At 36.3% G+C, this 23278-nt stretch overlaps 1 long non-coding RNA gene across 1 annotated transcript; it reads right to left on the bottom strand.

Moving 5' to 3' along the window:
- Nucleotides 1-540: 540 nt before the first annotated feature.
- LOC113618716 (uncharacterized) lies at nucleotides 541-11946 on the bottom strand. The gene is made up of 5 exons (XR_003432092.1): nucleotides 11789-11946; nucleotides 7656-7902; nucleotides 6607-6641; nucleotides 2086-2174; nucleotides 541-1038 (listed from the first exon to the last, which is right to left on the bottom strand). It is a non-coding gene; the product is annotated as an uncharacterized LOC113618716 (long non-coding RNA).
- Between the last annotated feature and the right edge of the window lie 11332 nt (nucleotides 11947-23278).

Raw genomic sequence — 23278 nt, 5'->3', positions numbered from 1 at the left:
GAATTGAAGTTTCTGTCTTTCCATTCAGTTATCATGACTAGGACTAAACAGAGCTAATGACAAGTTTTTAAAAAAGAGAGAAAAGAAAGTATGCTTTATTGAAATCCACATCAAGAAGAAAAAATAACTCCTGATATTTTTAATCAAATTAATTATCCATGCCAATAATACTAACTCATAGTAAAACATACAAGAGACTCTGGAATTCATTAACACTACTTAAATGTCTCATTTCACTGCATTTTGGAGGCTGGATTTTTAATATTACTGTGTGTTAACAAAAATGAATTATTTTGAATGTGATTTCTCCCATTTAAAAATAGCTTATACCACACTCTATCACATATATAAGTATTAGAATAAAATAAAACAACACAAATTTTATGGATAGTTGAGGTTCAAATTTATGCAGTATGTCTGATAAAATCATGTGATTGGGGAGAAGGGAGGGAGAAACAAGTCCAAAAGATGACAAGATAAAAGTCAGCATGGGAAGGCTTTAGTGTACCTTTTTTTTTTTTCCTAGGTAACTAGTGACAGTTCATGAGTATCACATGGAACAGTCACTTCAGATAAAACAGCATTGCTGTTACTTGAACTTGCTCCAAATTTGGTGATAACACTTACTTACCTCTTTAGGCCTAAACTTCTATAAAAGAATATGCAATAAAGATTGGGGAATCATTTCCCCATCTTAGAAGAAAAGTGAGTCTTAGCAACCAAAATAAATTCAGCTCCATTCCTTAAGATTTATTGTGTGCTTAGTATATTCCAGGCCTGGTGGTGGTAACCAGAGAGGATACAATGATACATAACATGCCCAGTGGCATGTTGTAGTCATGTGGCATCTAATCTTGAGAATCAGCCACAGTGCAATACCCAGAAGTTGTCTAGAAGAGTAAAGAGTCAGATGACCTTGGAAAGACAAATACAGTGGTGCAGTGTGCCTTGGCTTCTATAAGGTCTCCAGTGGCAGTGCTGTGGCGAGAGGCTCAGGTACAAAAGCATACATCCTGATTCCCACAGAGCCTTGAGTATCTGTGGAAAAGAATGAATTCAGTGTTCAGCATCACTTGCTGTCACCCTGTGAGTCCCCAGCATTAGTGTGGTCAGGAGGGGCAATGCCAAGGGCAGTGGGATAGCCAGAGTTCCCCTGCTGAGTGTAGAGGAATCAGTGAGCTGGGTGAAAGGGTAGGGGTGGAAATGGCACAAACCCTGGTTCAAGGGGATAACATGCTGACCTGTAGCCGAGTGGAGATGGTAGGGGAAGAAGAGCTGGAAACAACTTGGGAGAGTTTGTGAGACTACACACTAGAGAGAGGAGGGCAAACTCAAAGGAATCGATAACTCTAGAAGTTACACTTGTTGAAATTCCCGTGCAAATGATGTGCTTGGTGTGGCCTGGAGAAGACAACTAGCCCGTTAAAATATGTCATAATGAAGACAGTTCAATGTGATAGATCACATGGAAGCCATTTAAAAAAATACAAAAAAACAAGTATAATTTACCAAAATATAGGCAGACCTAAAGTTTAATGTATGATTGTGTGAGAATAGTGGAAAACCTGAGAATATTTGTAAATTAGAAATGGAGTCACAGGTATCTACTTCATACTTTGTATGAAATTCTGTGACAGCTGTTTGAATTAATCTTCAAGGCCCTGGTGGGAGCATCTCTTTACTGCATCACTTATTATCTTCCTACGTGATGGTCCTTAGTAACTATGCCCTTCAATAGTCCCCTCACTGGAGTCACTCTGGGAATGTGACATTATTAAAGAAAAATACTTGATCCCTGTTTTAAACCTTGGAGAGGAGAAAATGTGACTGGGTTAAATGAAAGTGTCAAACAGGAATAGGGTCTAGCAGGGAAATCTATAGTGGACTGCCAATCGTTGTCCACTGGGGCAGGGCTATCACAATGACCTCCAACTAATTCTGCAACTTTTTAATGTGCAGCGCTGCTCGCCAGCAACTCCTATCTTGTGAAGTTCTCAGAGACTGATTTTGCTTCCCGGGGAAATGCTGTTTATTCCCATCTGCGTTCAAGGTTGTTAAAAAGAAAATCATTTGCCTTTCCCTTACCTTAGGGCATTCTTGGAGAATGACACCACCATGGCTTTTTTTTTTAATATTGACATTTGTTGTCAAATAATGTTTTCTTCTAAATTATTCTAAAAAGAAAGAGAGTTGGCATGTATTTAGGGAATGTTTTAAATAAGAAGCAACTTCAGTATTGACTCAAATAATTTGATCCAATTGTTCTAATTTAAAACAATAAAACGTAAGGAGGAAAACAAATCTTGTCTTTTTAGTTATTCCCATGTATTTTGCTTAAGAAATACTTTTATCAAATTAGAAACTTATTTTACTATATTTACATTGGTATTACAAAATATCTAGTTTTATTTTACAAAATATTTTAGTTTCTACACGACAGAGTTAATCTTCTTGGTGATTATGACAAAGGCCTTAAATTCTTAAAGTTAGTAAGCTTTCCTCATTATTTAATATCTGTTTTTTCCCCAATACATTATTTTTAAATATTGGAAGAAAAGAACAAATGAACAAATCCTGACTATTACATAAGATTTTGCTGAAATTAATCTACAAATAAAGATTTATGAGACAACTATTCACAAATAATTGACTTAAATTCTCCACTTTTACTATCATTTTTGAAAGTTATGTTTTATCAATTGAAAGACATATAATAGAGAGATTAGAAGTTTTATATGCTTATAGATATCAGAAAAAAATCTAAATTTCAATACCATTATTAGAATAATTAGATTTTTATGTTATTCATCAGATGCAATAAATTATTATAACATCAAATATATCAAAGCTTCATAGCTATTCAAGCTAGTCCTGACCCATACTGTTACATTTCAATTATGGCCATCATTGCAATTACTATGCTGTTTTAACTTATATATTTTGATCACTTTCTCCCTCACTAAACTGTGAGAGGATCGTGGAAACTGAAAACCTTTGTGGAATGGAACATTTCCATTCGTAAAACGCTTGCTTATTTTTCTAATTGGATAAGCCTGTTCTCATTTATCATGGAAATGGTATTGTTTACAGGCAAGAAATTGGGCTTCATTAGGGTTTAGCAGAAGAGAAGTGTGATAGAATTTCAAGGAATTATTAGGATAAATGCTCCAATTATCACCTTTAGCAATTATTAGACAATAGTAAACAGCTTATTGTTCATTATCTTGATCAGCTTACATTCATAATGGATTTAGATCATTTATGGCCAATTAAATCATAACTACTTGAGTACAGAAATCTTATGCTTTTTTATATGCTTTAAATTCCCAGCATATAGTATGATGACTTGTTAAAAATTGCACTTAAAATCATATATTTTATTGATTATACTGATAAAAGGGTAATTCTACTTTCAATGCAGCAAGTATTAACTAAGTGCCTACTGTAACCAATACCACATTCAGGCATGCAGCTAACAGTAAGGAAAATGCAGTCCCTCCTCTCACTGAAGGAGACTAGTTACCAAGTGGGTATAATACTCTCTGTTAAGCAATCTAATTGGGTGGGTTATTCATGCTATGGGAAACTAATCTAGTCTAACTGGTTAAGAAAGAACATCAAAGAACTGATGACTGTGATGAGAACTGTAGGAAAGTAGAAATTAGACAATTTAAACAGTGGAATATACATTTTCCAGACAGAGAAGAGCACCTGGAAAGGCTCAAAATTGAGAGAGGACATGATGACAACATTGTTAGAATATAGAGCACAAGTGAGGGAAGAAACAGAGATCTTGAATATCATACTAAGAAATGTATATTTAAGATTCATAAATGTTCATTGAGATGTTTTACCAGGATAATCACATGATCATGTTTTTATTTAAGTAAAATATTGGTAGTGGTGTGGAGAATGAATTGGAGAGAATGAAATAATCAATTTGAAGGATGTTTCATAAACCTATGCAAAAGGAATTATTGTAATCTATACAAAAGTAATAATAAGAATGAAGAATACACATTCCAAAGCTATGAATAGCATAGTGTCAGTAGAATTTGGTGCTAGATATGGACTATGAGAGAAAAAGCGTGTTAAGGATTTATGACCCTTCAACTCACTGGCGTGGGTAAATCAGCAGCTGGTGCTGCTGTTTTCTGAGACATTTCTGAGAAAGGAGAAATGAGTTTTTGGACTAAAATTAATTGAGTTTTAAGGTATTTTCAAACTGAGTTGCTCTTGAAACAAGAAGAATATCAAAATATAGGGTATCAACACCACCAAAATATACTGCACTTGAGATGGGGAGAAAGAGCTCAGATGGAAATAGATACACTTTGGAAAGTAACCATTGTATGGATGATAAATGAAGTCACATTGTAGGGTGAAATCACAATGAATGAATATGTAGAGGGAAAAATTAAAGGGTTTATGAGATATCTATGGATGGGTAGGTAAAGGAAATATATTAAAGGACCTATGAAAGAATCCTTAAAAATACTGAGCAGCATTCCTAGGAACAAACAGATAGTGTCTTTACCAAGGCAAATGCTTAAATAAAGCAATAAAACCAGCAGGATCTACTCCTGGTAACTCTCTTATCTCTGGTCCAACAAAATGCACATTCTAAGAATTGGAGATGTTAAATTGGTTAAATTATTTAGCAAAAAACAAACAAAAAAACCCCAAAACTTCTTTCATTCAGTTTTCCAGATATTAAAATCATTGCCAAAAATAATTTTACAAAGAAATAAGCATTTCACAATAAATCAAATAATAAGTACACAAAGAAGCAAAGTATCATGAACATATGATAGCTGACAGAAAAGGACTTTCATATACTAGTGTTAACAGATTTCTTGTACTAAACATAACACCAGAGATTTCAAAACTAGGATTAGTGTGTTAAAAGAATAACACAAGCTTGATGATATTTTCAGGGAACAGGAAACTATAAAATGTGATGTAACTGACTTGGATAGAGAATAGAAGTTCAAGAAAAAATATATATAATGAGGAAAATTTAAAACTTAATGAAATAAACAACAAATTAGAAACATTTGAAGCTGGAGGTGATGTCAGAAAAAAATAAGATAAAATAGCACAGGGAACAGGGAAAATAAAGATTAGGATGAGAATGTCTAATATGTGTTTAGCTGGAGTTCTAGGAAGAGAAGCAAGGGAAGAAGCAGAGGTCATATAGAAGGTAATAGCTAGAAAGTTTCCAGAACTGTCAAACAACACCAATCTTTACATCCAACAAGCCTAGTAAATCTCAGAAACACTGAACACACACACCTAATAATATCATAGTGTCACTTCAGAAAACTAAGTGCAGAGAGATGGTCTTAAACATTTCTAGAACAGACCATGTTTTCTCCATTGTATATTCTTGCCTCCTTTGTCATAGATTAATTGACCATAAATGTATGGGTTTATTTCTGGTTTCTCTATCCCCTTCTGTTGATCTATGTGTCTGTTTTTGTGCCAGTACCATACTGTTGTGAATACTGTAGTTTTGTAGTATAGTCTGAAGTCAGGGAGCTTGATTCCTCTAGCTCCTTTCTTCTTTCTCAAGATTGTTTTGGCTATTCAGGGTTTTTGTGTTTCCATACAAATTTAAAATTATTTGTTCTAGTTCTGTGAAAAATGCCATTGGTATTTTGATAGGGATTGCATTGAATCTGCAGATTGCCTTTGGTAATATGGTCATTTTCACAGTGTTGATTCTTCCAACCCAAGAACACAATATCTCTTTCCATCTGTTTGTGTTGTCTTCAATTTCTTTCATCAGTCTCATAATTTTCTGACTACAGGTCTTTTGCCTCCTTAGGTAGGTTTATTTTAGATATTTTATCCTTTTTCATGTGATGGTAAATGGAATTGTTTCTTCAATAAGTGGTGCTGGGAAAACTGGTCAGCTACATGTAAAAGAATAAAATTAGAACATTCACTAAACCATATACAAAAATAAACTCACAATGGATTGAAGACCTAAATGTAAGACCAGATGCTATAAAAACTCCTAGAGGAAAACATAGGCAGAACACTCTTTGACATAAATCTCAGCAATATTTTTTGGATGCATCTCCTAAAGTAAATGAAATAAAACCAAACATAAACAAGTGGGACCTAACTGAACTTAAAAGCTTTTGCACAGTAAAGGAAACCACTGACAAAATGAAAAGACTACCTATTGAATGGAAGAAAATATTTGCAAATGATATAACCAATAAGGGATTAATATCCAACATATATATAGATAACTCATAAAACTCAATATCAAAAAAACAAACAACCTGACTTAAAAAATGGGTAGAAGAACTGAATAGACATTTTTCCAAAGAGAAAATGCAGATGGTCAACAGGCATATATGAAAAGATGTTCAACATTTTTAGTCATCGGAGAAATGCAAATCAAAACCACAATGTGATATTACGTTACACCTGTCAGAATGGCAATCATCAAAAAGAACACAAATAACAAATGTTGGCAAGAATGTGGAGGAAAAGGTACCCTTGTACACTATTGGTGGCAATGTAAATTGGTGCACCCACTCTGGAAGTCAGTATGGAACTTTCTCAAAAAATTAAAAATAGAACTATTACCATATGACCCAGCAATTCCACTCCTGGGTATATATCTGAAACACACAAAAACATTAATTAAAAAAGATACATTCACCCTAATATTCATAGCAGCATTATTTACAATAGCCAAGATATGGAAGCAACCTAAGTGTCCATCAACAGATGAATGGATAAAGAAGTGGTATCTACACACACACACACACACACACACACACACACACACACAATGGAATACTACTCAGCCATGAAAAATGAAATTTTACCATTTGCAACAGTATGGATGGACTTGGAGGGCATTATGCTAAGTAAAATAAGTCAGACAGAGAAAGAAAGACAAATGCTGTTGATATTTATGTGTCGAATCTAAAAAATGCAACAAACTAGTGAATATAATGAAAAAGAACCAGACTCACAGATATAGAGAACAAACAAGTGGTTAACAGTGGGGAGGGGGCTAAGGAGAGAACAATATAGGGGTAGGGGAGTGAGAGGTACAAACTCTTAGGCATAAAATAAGCTACAAGGATATCTAGTACAACATGGGGAATATAGCCAATATTTTATAACCATAAATGGAGTATAACCTTTAAATATTGTGAATCACTATATTGTATGTTGTAAATTATATAATATTGAACAGAAATTATACTTCAATTTAAAAGGACTGAAAAAATTGCTGGAACAAAAAGAGAATTTAAGAACATAAAACAGTATGAGAGGAGAATTATTTCTCCACTGTGATGATGGTGGTAGAAGTCTGAGTAACATAAACCTCTGGGCTGAGAGAAATTGTCAAGCCAGGAGTTGATATCCAGTAAAAATATTTTTCATGGAGAAATAGACCACTCTTAGGCTACTCTCAGGCAGCTGTGGCTCCTTCCCCGACCTCCTGACTTGAATGTAAGTTCTCCTTTCTGGCCCTGCTTTAGTATCACTTTGACCAATAAGTCTGCGAATCTACAGGGCCATGGGGATATGGTCATCAGAGCCCACACCCTGCTTCCTTCTAAGTGATGCTCCACGGATCTAGAACCCCAGGATTCTGTGTTGCAATAGCTTCAACTTACTTTTTTAAGCTTGTGCAGAACATTTCCCCAGGTTTATCTACTACAGGCTGGACAAAATCTCTGCTGTAACTCTTGTTGCACACCAGGCTGTTTGAAGAAAAATGATGGCTGTTGGAAGATACAGGTGGGATTTTGAACAGAGTACAATTATGTGGACAAGTCCACACTCAGGTCCTCAGGAGCTCAAGAAGTCAGAAATGTAGGTGGGCAGGGCTAGGAGTATCCAGGTGTACTCTTGCACTGGGCTCTGAAAATGTTAAGGGTGGGCATATACAAAAAGATTTTCACAGGAGTTTGTTAACAGTAGAACTTTGCTAAACAATCTAAATGCAGTTCTTTATTCAGAAGGCAAAATAAAAGACAAATTTAAAAATACTCTAATATTCAAAAGAAAGAATAGAAAAATAAAACAAAACCAATACAAAATATAAAATAGGGCTATAGGTCAAAAAATAATCAGTAATCAGTTTAAATATTAGTATAAATCTTCCCGCAAAAGATAATCAGACTAGATGAAAAAAATATATCCACCTTTACAATGTTTAAAAGAAATACATGTAAAATATAAGAAATGAAAATGTTGAAATCCAAGAACACACACACACACATATCCAAATGTGAGTATATACATATGTGTATATTTATATATAAATTCTATACAAAAGAAATGGTTGTAGCTATATTAATATCAGACAAAAGAAACTTTAAGGGAAAAGGTAATACTGGCCACCTGTATGAAAACTTCATGATGATTAAAGCTTCAATTTATCAGGATAATATAACAATTTTAAATTAGCATGCACCTATGAATATAACTTTGCAATTTATTTTTGGGTTAAGTTTCTCTAATTTCAAGCCACAAAACAAATAACTAAATTAGATAGAAAAGAAAAATTTTGTTACAAAATGTATTGATTAGCTCATGGTGTTGGGAGGGCCCCAGACAATTAGGAAATAGAATAGAATGCTAGGCTTTAAGACCTGCAACCAAGGACATAATTCAAGGAGCAGTCAGTGTCCTGTGCCACAGTATGCGCTGGCACTGCAGGGCACCGACACTGCTGTCTGACACAGCAGCTGCCACCACCTGATGCCAGCAACACTTCTGCTGGATCTGCCTCAAAGAGTCAATTATATCATCTCCTATTTACCCTTGTGTTACTTGTTTAATATCAGAGGTCCACTTCTTTGTGTTTCAGCTTTTAGAGATCAGGGAAAGAGTATCTACCCTCTTCGCCTTCCTTGGGGGATAATGCAATATTGTATCCTCCTTTTTTAAAGTTTTGTTTTGATTAGGAGTGGAGTAAAGAGCTTCAATCATTTAGGTAATTACCCCCATTTTCTGAGATACAAAGTATTACATAATCTCCTAAAAAATATATGACCACCTAGAATGAGGAGTGTGTGTGTGTGTGTGCACACGTGCCTATTTAAGAAAGAAAAACAGAGCCAAACGTCCTGACTACCAATTCCTTTCTGTGTTCTGGCTACACCCCTGTACACACACACACACACACACACACACACACACCGCCGACACACACATTCGCCTAGCAGTGATATTTAGTAAAAATGAAATGAAATGAAAATTAAGGTATATTAAGATAGACTATCAGCCTAGCAAATAACAGAATAAAAACTTCCCTTAAAACTTTAGCCTAAGGTTCAAAGATTCAATTTTTCATGGAAATTACCACTTAGAATGAATTCTACTTGCCTTTTCATGCCTAACTCTGAATGGGATTTCTAAATGATTGATTCATCTGCAAGAAATGTTCCTAAAATCACCTTAATAATTAAAAGAATAAAATTCAATTTCCTAACAAAAAAGATTGTCGCACACTCACTCCTAACACACACACATGCACACATACACATATAGTACTGAGATCTTTGTATATGGAACTCTGCCTACCAGTACTCGCTTAGCCTAGTCATAAAGAAGCTGCTGGAAACTTGACAGGGAGAGGAAAGTTGACAGCTTCTCATCAAATATCAAGCACTACTGTGTTTCTAATGTCAACCTGGATTTGACATTTAATTGTAAAAATATCTTAACATAGGTCTACACACAATAAAACAGATAGCAGCTACAAAACATTTTGTCCTATTTAATGCTTAAAAAAGCCTCTTGCCCAGAAGGCAGAATTATTTTAAGAAAAGCATCAGTGCTGTACCTCTGGGAATACTGGCAGTACTAAAAATAAAGCATTTTCACAAGTTCAAGATATTGGATTTACCTCATAAAGAGAAAATAGTGGTGTTTAATAAGAACATTGGATTGCTGTGAATATAGAATTTCTATTGGTATGTTTAGTTACCAATTTGGATAAAAGTATACTCCACTGACATGTGCGTGTGCGTATGTGTGTGTACATGTGCATGCATATGTGTGTGTGATCATTCATGCATATACATGTATATGCATAAACCATACCTATATCATATAAGCTCTGGCAATTGAATTTTATAGATTGTATCTGTCTTGAAAAATAAGGGCTTTATCAGCTCATGAAAAATATTTAGAGATTAGAAATGACAGTATATTTTGATTTTACAGAAAAACAAGTACATTCTTAGTATAACATAATGAGTGATAGATAGACAATATTTTTTCACCATATTATCAACCTAATAAAAATGCTTCAAATTTATTTAAATGTGACAAGCCAATGAAAAACAACTTTTGGTAAATAACAGCAGATTTCAGTATGTGGTTTTCAGTGTATCAGATTGTATTAGGAACTGAAAGTTTAAGATCCTTCATTATCCCTTAAACTTCAAATTAGTCAGATCATAAAACACTAGGCTGAATTTAGCACAATCAAAATTATAATCAAATTATTTATTTATTACCATAAAAAGACTTTGAGTAGCAGTATCTTAGAAAAGCAAATATAAAGTCTGGTTTAAAATACTAGCTCCTTCCTGTGCTAGTAGTAAACTTGGCATTACCATCATGTCATGTACATTCCTTAGAACCCCCTTCCTTCAGTGGTTCCAGATTAGAATCTGCCAATGAATAGCCCTCACATTTGTCATAAAAAGCAGAAGAAAAGTCATTATACCCTTGTGAGATACTGATGGCCAAACATGGCTGCCACTCAGCTTTCTCTGCAATTTCCAGCTTCCCTACTGCAAGTTGGGACAGTAGGTAGGACCATACCCAGATAATTGAAAATTGTGGCACTATCCCTGCGATCATTTAAAAGCCATTTCATTTGGCTGGCCAGGCTGATGGTTTCTGTGACTGTTTCTCTGACCTTCCAGCAGCAGCCTCTTGACCTGCACAGCCCCCTCTCTTTCTACATGTGCAGAAGTCCGAACTCCTTTATTAAACCGTTTTGTCTCATAATATTTAGTATGGCTCTATTTACTTGTGAAAATCCAGGGTGATGACGTTCATTAAAAGATGTAATACTTAGACCTTAATGACCTACACTGAAGACCTGTAACAATAATGCAAATAAAGTAGCTATATAGCATTTAGGTAATTGCTCCATGTGCCATCACAAGGCAAGGCTGGCCTCTTATCCAAATAAACAACAACAACAACGAAATCAAAAAGCAACTACCAAAAGAGCAAAAAGCTCTCCTTCCATGTGGAGGTTAATGACCTAAATTTTATTTTTTGATATCCCTTCTAGATATGTTTTTATTTCCTCTTACATGGGAATACTCAAAGGATTATTATCCTACATGACAGCATTCACATGTATCTCACTGTGAACAACAATCTAGGACTGTATTCTCTACCAGGGCATGCCATTCTAATGTGCTTTATTAGTTTACTTCTATCTAATTTCAACTGGTCTCTTCAAGCAGAGAATGGTTATATCTTTTGGCTGAGACAAGACTTAAAAAATGGTCTGTAAAACTAAATACCAGTGTTTCCTTTGTGAAAAAAAATACTCAGAAAATAGTTTGTCCTTTATATTTTAATGTACACTGCTTGTGGGCAAAGACCAAGCCTTGTCTGTCAACACACACACCTTTTGCCTTCTCAACCACAGTGTACAATACAGTACCTACACATAAGTACATACACATTCTCTCTAAATGTTTGTAATTTAAATAATGAAGTTTAGATTCAGGTGAGGTGAGGGACAGGGAGGTTGGACAGAGAGCCATACCTCTGGGTGAAGTAGAAACACTATGGTTAGATTATATTTACCGCATAGACGTGGTAGGACCAATCCATGTCATGGTAAGAATAAGAACAGAATGCCGAAGATATTCTGTCTTCAATCAGAGGCTATTCTGTTACATATACTTGTGTAAGTACATGTACACTCATCTGTAGAGGAAAAAATTAAGCCATTATATTTTGCTTTTTTGAACTTGTCAAAATTATTCTGTTTGTTTTATAAAATCTGATGCTTTCAATAATCTTATATAGGAGAGATAGCCACTACTGACATAATCAAATTTGAATTTCTCATATATCTTTTCTCTATGAAGCTTTTGTTTTCTAACTCAAATCAAATTATTCACGCCTCTCTTTGTGACCTCATTTTATATTACACAAACTATTATCATAGCAATTTTAACATTTTATCATACTTGTTTCTTTACTAAACTGCTAAATTCCTACATTGTGCCTGCCTTGGAGACAGAAAGCTAGCATTGAAAATATGTACTTCTACGTCAACCAGAGTAGCCCTAAGAGAATTGCTTGTTTAATGAGTGAATGAATGTTTTTGAATAAATGTAAGGAGAAACTATTTTTTCCTATAGGTTTGTACATCCAAAATTATTTTTATTTGAAGACTTGGATAGAATGTCCTTCATTTATAATCAGACAAGGGAGAGGGCACAGATAAGGATAAGGAAGAATATTTGGCTCATTACACCCAAAGTGAAATAGACAGTGTCAATGAAAAAAATGTTGCCTGCCATATCACTAAACAAAGGATGTTGCAGCCATCAAGCCATCACATTACACCCATCCCCTGAAGGTGCCTGAGGGACCTCAGGATAAAAACAGAATGCCTACCACCAAGCCATCAGCCACTGCAGCTATCCCCAAAGGTGTACCCTGAGGAGCATAGCAAAGGAATGATTTCAATGAGGCCAGACTTTTGCATCTTCCCATACATAGAAAAGGGCTAAATCCATTAACTTGAGATTTTTAATTAACAGTAATCTTTTGATGTTCCGACTATCTGGTCTTTGTTGCAAAAACTCCTGTATATCTTGGATTCTCCCTTATCTCTTCAGAGAAGTTTCTCAGAGCTATCTGAGAAGCTGATTCCTGGGCTTCAAGTCCTCAGTTTTGTTGCAAATAAAACATAATCCTCAACTTTTAGGTTGTGCATTATTTTTCAGTCGATAACAACGTTGATCTACCTCTGCACACTCCATCTGTGTTTGTCTGCAATTATCGTTTTTACATCTAGTAGTAGAAAAGGTATTTTTGTTGGAGGAAAAGCTGGAGGGGAAAAGAGAGAATTTAGGGTAGATGATGACTTGTATGTTTCCTTTGTGACACCAGGGAAGAAACTTGAGCAGCTAGGAAGCAGAGGTGAGGGCCACAAGTTCCCAGGATTGCATAAGAAAATTATGCAAGTCTCTGACCAGGAGCACAGCTGCTTTGATATTCAGATGATCACATGTGATAACAGGTTAAGAGGAAACAATTTTTTTTCTGTCACAAGGGTGAGCTCTGCATCATTCTGACTCTAAATGGAAGAGAGTACTCAGAGCACTAGGTGATAGCATTCCTGGTAGCAATGCTGTCATTTCAAGATGGTGACTGGCAGTAGTGAGGTTTCCACAAGCAACTGTGTGCTAAGTAGGTGTGGGCAAGTGAAAGCTGAAGCAGGAGTGGAGGCCAGGGTAATACAGTGTGGGGACGAGAGTTCATAAATTCACAACTGGCTGTGTGCGAAAGGCTCCTCTGAGATGCCCAGAAATAAGTGTAGGATGCCATGGAAGGGAGAGCTGGGCTCACACCATTACACAGGTCAGAGCTATTAAACTCAAGAGTCATTTGAGTAAAAGGATTGACAAGCAATTTTGAGGACCCAACTGAAATTGGAAACTATAAATCTGCCCCATCTGGCAGAGTTATGTGATTTTTCTGCAGGAAAGCTCAGGAGCTCAGAAGATGGAAAATGTCTGTGATTAGAGAGATCCAGGTTGAGAGTATGTTTGGAAGAAGTTAGAAGAAATGCAGGAGAACAGGGGTCTGAAGATAAGACTAACAAGAAATGTCCAAATAGGATGATGAAGTTCATTAGGATGTAAAGCCAAGAAGCATCATGTGAAAAAAAAAAAAAAAAAAAAAAGCGACAGTTTTAAAGACCCAAGTGAAAAATAAAAATATTGGGTTGGCCAAAAAGTTCGTTTGGGTTTTCCCGTAACAGCTTATGAAAAACCCGAATGAACTTTTTGGCCAGCCCAATATTTAGTGGGGATAAGCATTTGTTAGCAGAGAGAGGGATTTAGGGTATAGTTCAGTTTATAGGATTATAAAACCAGACTTTGGCTTCAGGGGTAGTTTACTGAAGAAAATGATGTGAAATCATAGTCATTAAAGTATAATTCAGGATGCAATAAAGTTACGTGGGATAGTGAAAATTGTGGAAGTAGAAACAAAATGAGTGAGCCATTACATTCTCAGAATGAAGGACTACAACCTGATATTTAAAATATGTATTAATTAGGAAAAGTAACAATAACTATTCTTAATATCCTCAAATTTCAGTCATCAAAACAAGAAAGCTTTTTCATTCACAGCACAGTGCAAATGAGTGTGTGGCTGGGCGATAGAGGTACTCAAGCTTTGTCCATTCCCTTGAGCCCTTGGCAGGATTTGCTTCATCTGGCTGGGAGACAGGGAAGGGAAAGAGGGAGGAGGTTCTACTGAGATGTTTCACAGCCCAGCCCTGGAAATAGTACACCTCAGGGTCACTGACTTTCCTTTGGCTGGAACTCAGAAGGCAAATCGTAATTGCAAGAGAGCTGAGAAATAGAGTTTAGCTGTGTGCACAGAAAAAAGAGGAGAAAAATGAATATTGGCAGCATCCACATTCTCTGCCACAGCAGGTGATGGTGAAAACATTGCTGTGTGGTGTGAATCTCCAAGAAAATGAATTTACAATGGAGAAGAAGAACAATAACAACAAAGGTCTAGCGTAGATCTAGGAAAATTCTTAGCTTCTTCCCGGAGAAAGATTTTGTGAGAAAATAAGTCACTTTCTGAGGCTATTTTCAGGAGCAAATATTATTCAAATGAGGGCTCTAAATACCATCTGCAAAAGCAATGAGAATGGATTAGAACTTTATAAGACAAAGTGTCAAAGGGAGGATTAGTTGTGAGTGACGATACTCAGAAGAGGGGACACTAGATGAGGAACTAGATAAACAGATGAAGGGAGGATTCTCCCCATCGGCATCATAGGGTAATATGGAAAGGAGAAAGGACAGTCTGACAGGGAAAGAATACTGGGGTGATATATGCCAACAATTTCAAATATAACTTCAGTAAAATCAAATTTTTAATTGTCTGTGACTATTTCTGTAACCAGGTGCCCCATGTGTCAATGGTTGTGAAGGCAAGCAGGTAAATAACTTCTAACAGGCATCATCAACCTTTCTGGTGGTATATTTCTGTGATAAGAGCATAAAACAATATCTTATTTACTTATTTTCAGGAAATATTTAGATATGCTGTGATAATCTTGAGTAACTAATTATTTCATTCTCTATACTTTTACCTATCCTTTCAAAGAATACATGTTTATAGTCTCTTGCTATTTGCTTGGCCCTGCTGGAGAACAAAAATACGGGACAGTTTAACCTCAGAGTGAGAGACACCACTTAAGTGGATAACACATGCACACCCATATGTACACATTCTCACACACAAATTAGAGAGCTTGTTTGGCTGTCCAGGAAACACATGCATATGTTGTGGGACAGGCAGTAGATACAATGTGGAAAGAGTGCAAAATAACATGCTTTCCCAACAGCAGGCCTTTCTAGGGAAATTCTAAAAATTCTAGAGTTTTGTGTTGATAAGAAAGAGGAAATACATGAAGAATTGGCAGGAGACAAAACTATAAAAGTTGGTACCTGCCAGAGCATGAAACACCTTTGGCTCCATGTTAAGGCATTTAAGCCTATAATGACTCACTTAAGAACTATAAAGGGAGAAATGGCTTTGCCAATGAACATTCTGGGAAGATCACTCTGGCTGTTGTGTGAAGAATGGAGAGGAAAACAAAAATGGTTGTGAAAATTATTAGGAGGTTATTCCAGTTGTTCAGGTTAAAGTGGTAAATCCTAAACGAGGTTAATGACCAATGAAAGTGAGAGAAGAGAATGGATATAAGAGATGTTAAGAGTGCAGATTCTGTAACTCGTGGCTAACTGAAAGTAGAGGATGAGTGAGATCAGAGAGACCAAGAGTGATACTGGCTGAGTGAGTCCATTCACTGAGATGAGGAAAACAGGAGGACAAGATCATATCATAAATATCTTGCTTTGAGATACCTATGTGGAGATGCTTTGTATGTGATTTGAACTTTAGGTATGGAATCAACAGAGATGATTTAGTTGGAGATCTTGCTCTGAGATTCATCAGCATTTACACGGAACGTAAAGTCATATTGTGTATGAGGTCACCAAGGTAGACAATGTATAAAAGGATTTGGGAACAGAAAATGTAAGAGATGATTGGAGGAAGAAAGTAATATAAAAAATGAAATAAATGTGGGAGGGAAATCGGACATTGTAAACTTACAGAAATGAGAAAAGTTTCAAAAAAAAGAGAATGGTCAACAATCATAAATAATGCAGAAAGCGTCAGGAGACAGGAATGTGTTGAATCAGCCTTATGAGCAGGATGACAGAACTATTATCTTAATAATACAAATTGCAGAGGCATTGCAGAGGTCAGGGTGATGGATTTCTTAAAAGAAATGACTTTTTTGTCAACACTTTTCTGTAGTAATATCTAAACCAGTAGTGTCCAAAATTTGATTTCATATTTCTTTTGTAAAAGTAATTTAAACATGCTCCTCATGTACATATATTGAATGCATAAAGAACAAAGATACTGCTCATGCTGTTAGAAAACAGCAAACAACAATAAAACAAATACAACAGAAAGTGTGATTGGAGCAGCAGAGTGTATCAAAGAGATACTCAGCTAAAATAACATCTGGAAGTGAAGAGTAAAATACAGTAAAAAGTACTGGAGTTCTATGTCAGGGTATTTGATTTATGTCATCTGCCTCAATTCCTTCCCATAGTTGACTTAATGTTTAGGAAAGATTCAAGCTGAGAGTAAGTGATTTTTATTATGGACGTAGGCTTAAAATAACCAAGCCTGGAAGAGTATATGGCTAATAGTTTCCTAAAACAGATTAGAAGAGTGACTCCAAGGCAAACCACTGTGGGTATAAGGGAACTCTATCCATCCAGAAATTGCTTGAGACATCCTATTTCACTAAAACTAAATAATCGAATTCCTTATATCGCTAAATGTTTTATTTTTTCTGAGAACGGCAAATTATGAATACAATAGTGTTCCAAATTGAACATTAGTGAAGATTAGCACAAAGGTCTTCCAAGTAGTTATGGAAGTCATGGACTTATTTTAAATTTTAACTTGCTTAATGATAATCATATATTTTCTGAGGATTAGGATAAGGTCATGCATTCTCTTATCTTACTTCGTAAAATAAAATATGGAAACTCTTTTAACTCTACTACGGAAACTAAAATGTATCCTTTTGGTGAAAGGTTTTTCAAGGAATCTCAAGGAATAAACAAGAAGGAATTAGTTGGTGTAGAGGGAACGATGGTGACCTGGGGAGTAAATAATCATAATCATGGTATCTTCACATTCATGATAGCTGTGCAAATGAAAACAGATCATAATTACTCATGGACCCTAGAGTTTAGGAACACAGTCTTTTAAAAATTCAAACACAAGTGATTTATTTCATGCCTCTCAAATGGACAATATCTCAAGCAGTCGGGATAGCACTAACATTTTTTAAAAGTATATCTTCTCTGTGCAATTATATATGTCCTCAGTGTGGCAAAAGAAATATTGGTGTATTTTCAAAGTTAGTACAGCTGCACCTGAGCTCGGAGGAAATTAAAGGGTGAGAGAACATTTACCTAAGATGCAAATAAGGAAAATAACACATATGAAGAATTTAAGAGTAGCACAGAATTTTAAGAATAATATCAGAAGGTACAAAGCCTCAGTAGAGCTGATTTTATAATATGAGATTTAATAATTGCCAATAATTGCTTTTTAAATGTATTCTGAACCAAATGATGAAAGAATAGTTGGATCACTTCTTAAGGCTGATGGTGTAATGTTTATGGATAATATTGCTGTAGCAGAATCCACCAACTTGTATTTGCTTCAGTTTTCTCCAGAAAAGAGACTTTGAACTGAAAAGTATCTAGGAAGCATGTGTAAGGATGAATTACAATCTAAGGTGAAATAAGTGATTGTAAGGTCACCCTAACTTCTCTTTATAAATTCAAGTCTGGCAATTCCCTGGTGGTCCGGTGGCTAGGACTCCATGCTTCCACTGGAGGGGGAATGGGTTCAGTCTCTGGTTGGGGAAGGGAACAAAGATCCCTCAAGCTGCATGGCATAGCCAAATAAAAAATAAGTAAAATTTAAAAATTCAAGTCTCCTGGCTAAAAATAATTACATCTTATTATACCAAAAGTAACTGCAAATTAATTGTTTGGCCATGGAAAATAATTACTGAGTAATGGTGAATAAAGTAAAAGTTACCAGAACACTGAGAACAGACAAATGTGGTTATTTTAATCTGCTCATTTTTATGTTGGTTTAGACATAGATGATGAATCAATGCTTTAACAAAAGGTGATATAACCACTATCAGTGTAGATAGATTCATATTTATAAAATATCCAGTCCTTTATTCTTAATCTTGCTCCATTAAACAATTGTGGCAATGATATTTTCAGAGAAATAAAAAGCAAGATCAGCAATTTTTTTGTGTACTTGTAGCTGAGGTTAAGAATATCTCAACAAAAAGGAAAAACAGATGGTAATTTAAATCTTAAACTTTCATTCTGTAGCACTTAATACATTCTTTCATCTACCCCTCAAATTAACCCTATAAATTAGATACAGGCATACGTCATTTAACTGGGCTTCATTTTATTGCACTTTGTAAATATGTGTTTTTGTTACAAATTGAAGGTTTGTTGAACACTACGTTGAGCAAGTCTGTTGGCACAATTTTCCATCAGCATTTTCTTCATGTCTCTGCATCACATCTGGATAATTCTCACAATATTGCAAACATTTTTTCATTACTGTTATATTTGTTATGGTGATCTGTGATTAGTGCTCTTCGATGTTAGTATTTTAACTGTAGATGTGATGGAAATAGCAAGAGAACTAGAATTAGAAGTAGAGACTGAAGACGGGACTGAATTGCATCTCATGAAAAAACTTTCATGGATAAGGAGTTGCTTCTTATGGAGGAGCAAAGAAAATGGTTTCTTGAGATGGAAACTACTGGCAAAGATGCTGTGAAGACTGTTCAAATGACAACAAAAGACTCAGAGTATTCATAAACTTAGTTGATAAAGCAGTGGCAGGGTTTGACAGGATTGACTTCAATTTTGAAAGAAGTTTTACACAGTAAAACCCACAGGTGAAAAGCTATCACATGGCGTTGCATGCTACAGAGAAACCATTCATGAAAGAGTCAATCGATGTGGTGTACTTCATCGTTGTCTTATTTTAAGGAATTGCCACAGCCATCCCAACCTTCAGCACACAGCACCCTGATCAGTCAGCAGTATCAACATCGAGGCAAGACCCTCCACCAGCAACACGATTATGACTTGCTGAAGGCTCAGATGATGGCTCCCATATTTTAGCAAGAAAGTATTTTTTACTTACGTACATTAATTTTTTTAGACACAACGCTATTGCACACTTAATAGACTACAGTGTAGTTTAAACACAACTTTTATATACACTAGGAAACCAAAAACTTTGTGTGACTTGCTTTATTGTGATATATGCTATATTGTGGTGGTCTGGAAATGAACCCACAATATCTCTGAGCTACACTTGTATTTGTTCTACATATTGTGATAGCTAGTTATGTATCAACTTGACTAGACCACAGAATGCCCAGTGTTCAATCAAACATTATTCTGGGTGTGTCTGTGAGGGTATTATTGGATGATTTTAACATTTAAAATTGAAGTCAATCCTCTCAAACCCTGCCACTGCTTTATCAACTAAGTTTATGAATATTCTAAGTCTTTGGTTGTCATTTAACAGTCTTCACAGCATCTTTGCCAGTAGTTTCCATCTCAAGAAACCACTGAGTATACTGAGTAAAGCAGATTGCTCTGCCTAATGTGAATGGACCTCGTCCAATCAGTTGAAGATCTGAATAGAACAAGACTGAACCTCCCCTGATAAGAGGGAATTCCTCCTACCCAACTGCCTTCAAGCTGGGATTGTTTCCTGCTTTCAAACTCAACTGAAACATTGGCTCTTCCTGAGTCTTGAGCCTACCGGCTTTCACACTGAAACGACACCATCAACTCTCCTGGGTATCCAGCTTGTCAACTGCAGATCATGGGATTTTGAGCCAATTCCTTATGCTAATTTCTTTCTCTCTGTCTCTGTTTGTCTCTCTCTCTCTCTCTCTCTCTCTCACGTACTCACACACAGTAGAGATGGCACCTCTCTGACCTTGGATGGCCCCAGGGAGTTGTTCTCTGGTTTGGGGTACAGTCAGGAGCATTGTGTGTGTAGGAAGGGAGTGGAGTCAGCACCCCACAGGCCATCTTCCACACTGCCCAGAGATGGCTGACATAAGCTCCAAAGTGCCAGGACCTATTTCACAGGGTAGCATAAATTATCTGTAGCTTCACTGAGGCATAAAACATCACCCCTACATATGGAATTGGAGGGTAGTGTGAACTGTGAGTTCGGAACTTGCTCTCACTGCTTCCCTTCTACCTAAACATGCAGTCATTGCTAAGCGAGGCCCTGGATCACCAGACAGGTAGCTAAGCATAACTTTATATAAAGGGTTGACTTGTGAAAGAAGAAACAATGTTAGAAAATCACTATGTGGAAATATTTCAGAATGGCAAAGAATTTTTTTTCTCGTGTTCAGGGCTTTGCTTTGATTAAATGTGTACCCTAGAGGAATTAAGAATTTTATCAATAAATTCCTTAAGCATGAGCCACAAATCTCTTGGTAGTGAATATATATAAAGTATTCAAATGGTATTACTTTAGTTAAATTCATTTACGTAATAGTAGCTCCAAATTAAATAATGACTCAAGCACCCCACCTCCTACTCATGCACACGCACATACACACATCATCACCATCTCTCTCTAAAAGCAGATGTTTCTCACAGGCAGATTACTGTTCTCAGTGTGGTGATTCATGGGCAGGGTGCTTCTGTGATGTGGCTCTGCCATTCCAAGGGCCCTGTTAATCATCATCCTCTCCCAGAATTGAGGGAGAAAAAGGGACACATCCTCCTTCTTAGAGAATGCTGTTACACAGCAGACCTCACTTCCACTCACATTTCACAGGTTAAAACTCAATCATATAACAATGTTTAACTGCAAGAGAGGTTGTAAAATGAGGTTATAGTTAAGAAAAAGGGGAGTAAATAGTATTTGCCACACCAGACATGGATCATTCATTGTCTGGATGACCATAGATTCCCCTTTTATGAGTCTGTGTGCCATGTTTAACCTAATGATTATGAACCCATTGACAATATATTGGTTAGCAATGGATTATAATTATAGATTTGCTATGAATAAAAGTTAGTCCTGTGAAATTAATCTAGTTTTTTTTAATTTAATTTTTTTATTTTTGGCTGCGTTGCGTCTTTGTTGCTGCACTTGGGCTTTCTCTAGTTGTGGCGAGCAGGGGCTACTCTTCGTTGTGGTATGCAGTCTTCTCATTGCAGTGGCTTCTCTTGTTAAGGAGCACAGGCTCTAGGTGTGTGGGTTTCAGTAATTGCCGAATGTGGGCTCAGTAGTTGCGGCACACGGGCCCTAGAGTGTGCGGGCTTCAGTAGTTGTGACTTGTGGGCTCCAGAGCACAGGCTCAGTAGTTGTGGAGCACGAGCTTTGTTGCTCTGCGGCATGTGGATCTTCCCGGACCAGGGATCAAACCTGTGTCCCCTGCATTGGCAGGTGGATTCTTAACCACTGCACCACCAGGGAAGTCCTAGTTCTTTTTATAATAGTGTATTAGATTATAAATTTGGGGACGTAATGTAAACATTGTGTATCTACTTCTGTCAGATGTTTGGCAAAGTTTTTCAAGAAATTATTTGTCTCGGAGGTAGAAATGTGAAGTAGATATCAGCTGGGCTAGATAATTAACACCTGTTACAACAGCCATATCCAAAGTGTACCAGTAGATGTATCAATGTTGGTCTCTTGGGGTGTCTCCAGTGCTGTGGCTCAGGACTCAGACTTGACCCCATACTCATTAAATACTTTAAAGACCAAAATACCTAGTTTATCATCCTTTACCACCAAGTAAAGCAAAGGAGTATGGTTATAGAAGCAGAATTTTTAAAAGTTCTATTCAGTCTGGAACCTGTTACAAAAATAAAATAGTGGGACTGTGTATGAACAACTAGAAACTCCTATCCTAGTCTGTTTGCACAGCAACTGAAGATAACTATGAGTGAGAACCTTGGCCTGATTAAGATTCATGAAAAAACAAGTTCAGTAAGCCATCAGTATATCATGGCTGAAAAAAGAAAAGGAAAGAAATAGTTCCCTTTGAATTCTGTCCTCTTATCAGAGCATATCTGGGGTGACTTTTTGTTCTGGGCACTGTATTTTAAGAGAGACAATGACTGATGTATTGTGTCCAGAAGAAGATATATAGGATGATGAAGGTAGGAAAACCAGTCTTACAAAGAAGAATTGAATAAACAGAAATTTTGTTCCTTGGAAAAATAGAAGGTAAAGAAATAAATATCAAAAGCTGTTCAAGTGACACAGGGATTGGGTATAGGACACCTAACGAGGAACTCGTGAACAAATGCTATTTTAGAATAACTGTATGACAAAGAACACTTGCTAATATGGATTGGGTTTTTTTTTTACATCTTTATTGGAGTATAATTGCTTTACAATGGTGTGTTAGTTTCTGCTTTATAACAAAGTGAATCAGCTATACATATACATATGTTCCCATATCTCTTCCCTCTTGCGTCTCCCTCCCTCCCACCCTCCCTATCCCACCCCTCCAGGTGGTCACAAAGCACCCATTGTGCTTAAGGCTTTAGGTGGGGTGTCTCATTTGAAAGGGGTTGAAAATAAAACACTCAGCAGTCACTAGTTTCTTTCTTTCTTTCTTCCTCCCTTCCTTCCTCCCTCCCTCTCTCTCTCTCCCTCTCCCTTCCTTCCCTCCCTTCCTCCTTCCTTCCTTCCTTCCTTCCTTTCTTTTTTCTTCCTTCCTTCCCTCCCTTCCTCCTTCCTTCCTTCCTTCCTTTCTTTTTCTTCCTTCCTTCGTTCCTTCCTTCCTTCGTTCCTTCCTTCCTTTCTTTCTTTCTTTCTTTCTTTCTTTCTTTCTTTCTTTCTTTCTTTCTTT

Source organism: Aethalodelphis obliquidens, unplaced genomic scaffold (genome assembly GCF_003676395.1).
Source record: "Aethalodelphis obliquidens isolate GAN/ISIS:26980383/991018 unplaced genomic scaffold, ASM367639v1 scaffold6, whole genome shotgun sequence".
Classification (NCBI taxonomy): Eukaryota; Metazoa; Chordata; class Mammalia; order Artiodactyla; family Delphinidae; genus Aethalodelphis; species Aethalodelphis obliquidens.
The sequence above is the reverse complement of the archived record's forward strand: the minus strand, read 5'-3'. Positions and strand labels throughout refer to the sequence as shown.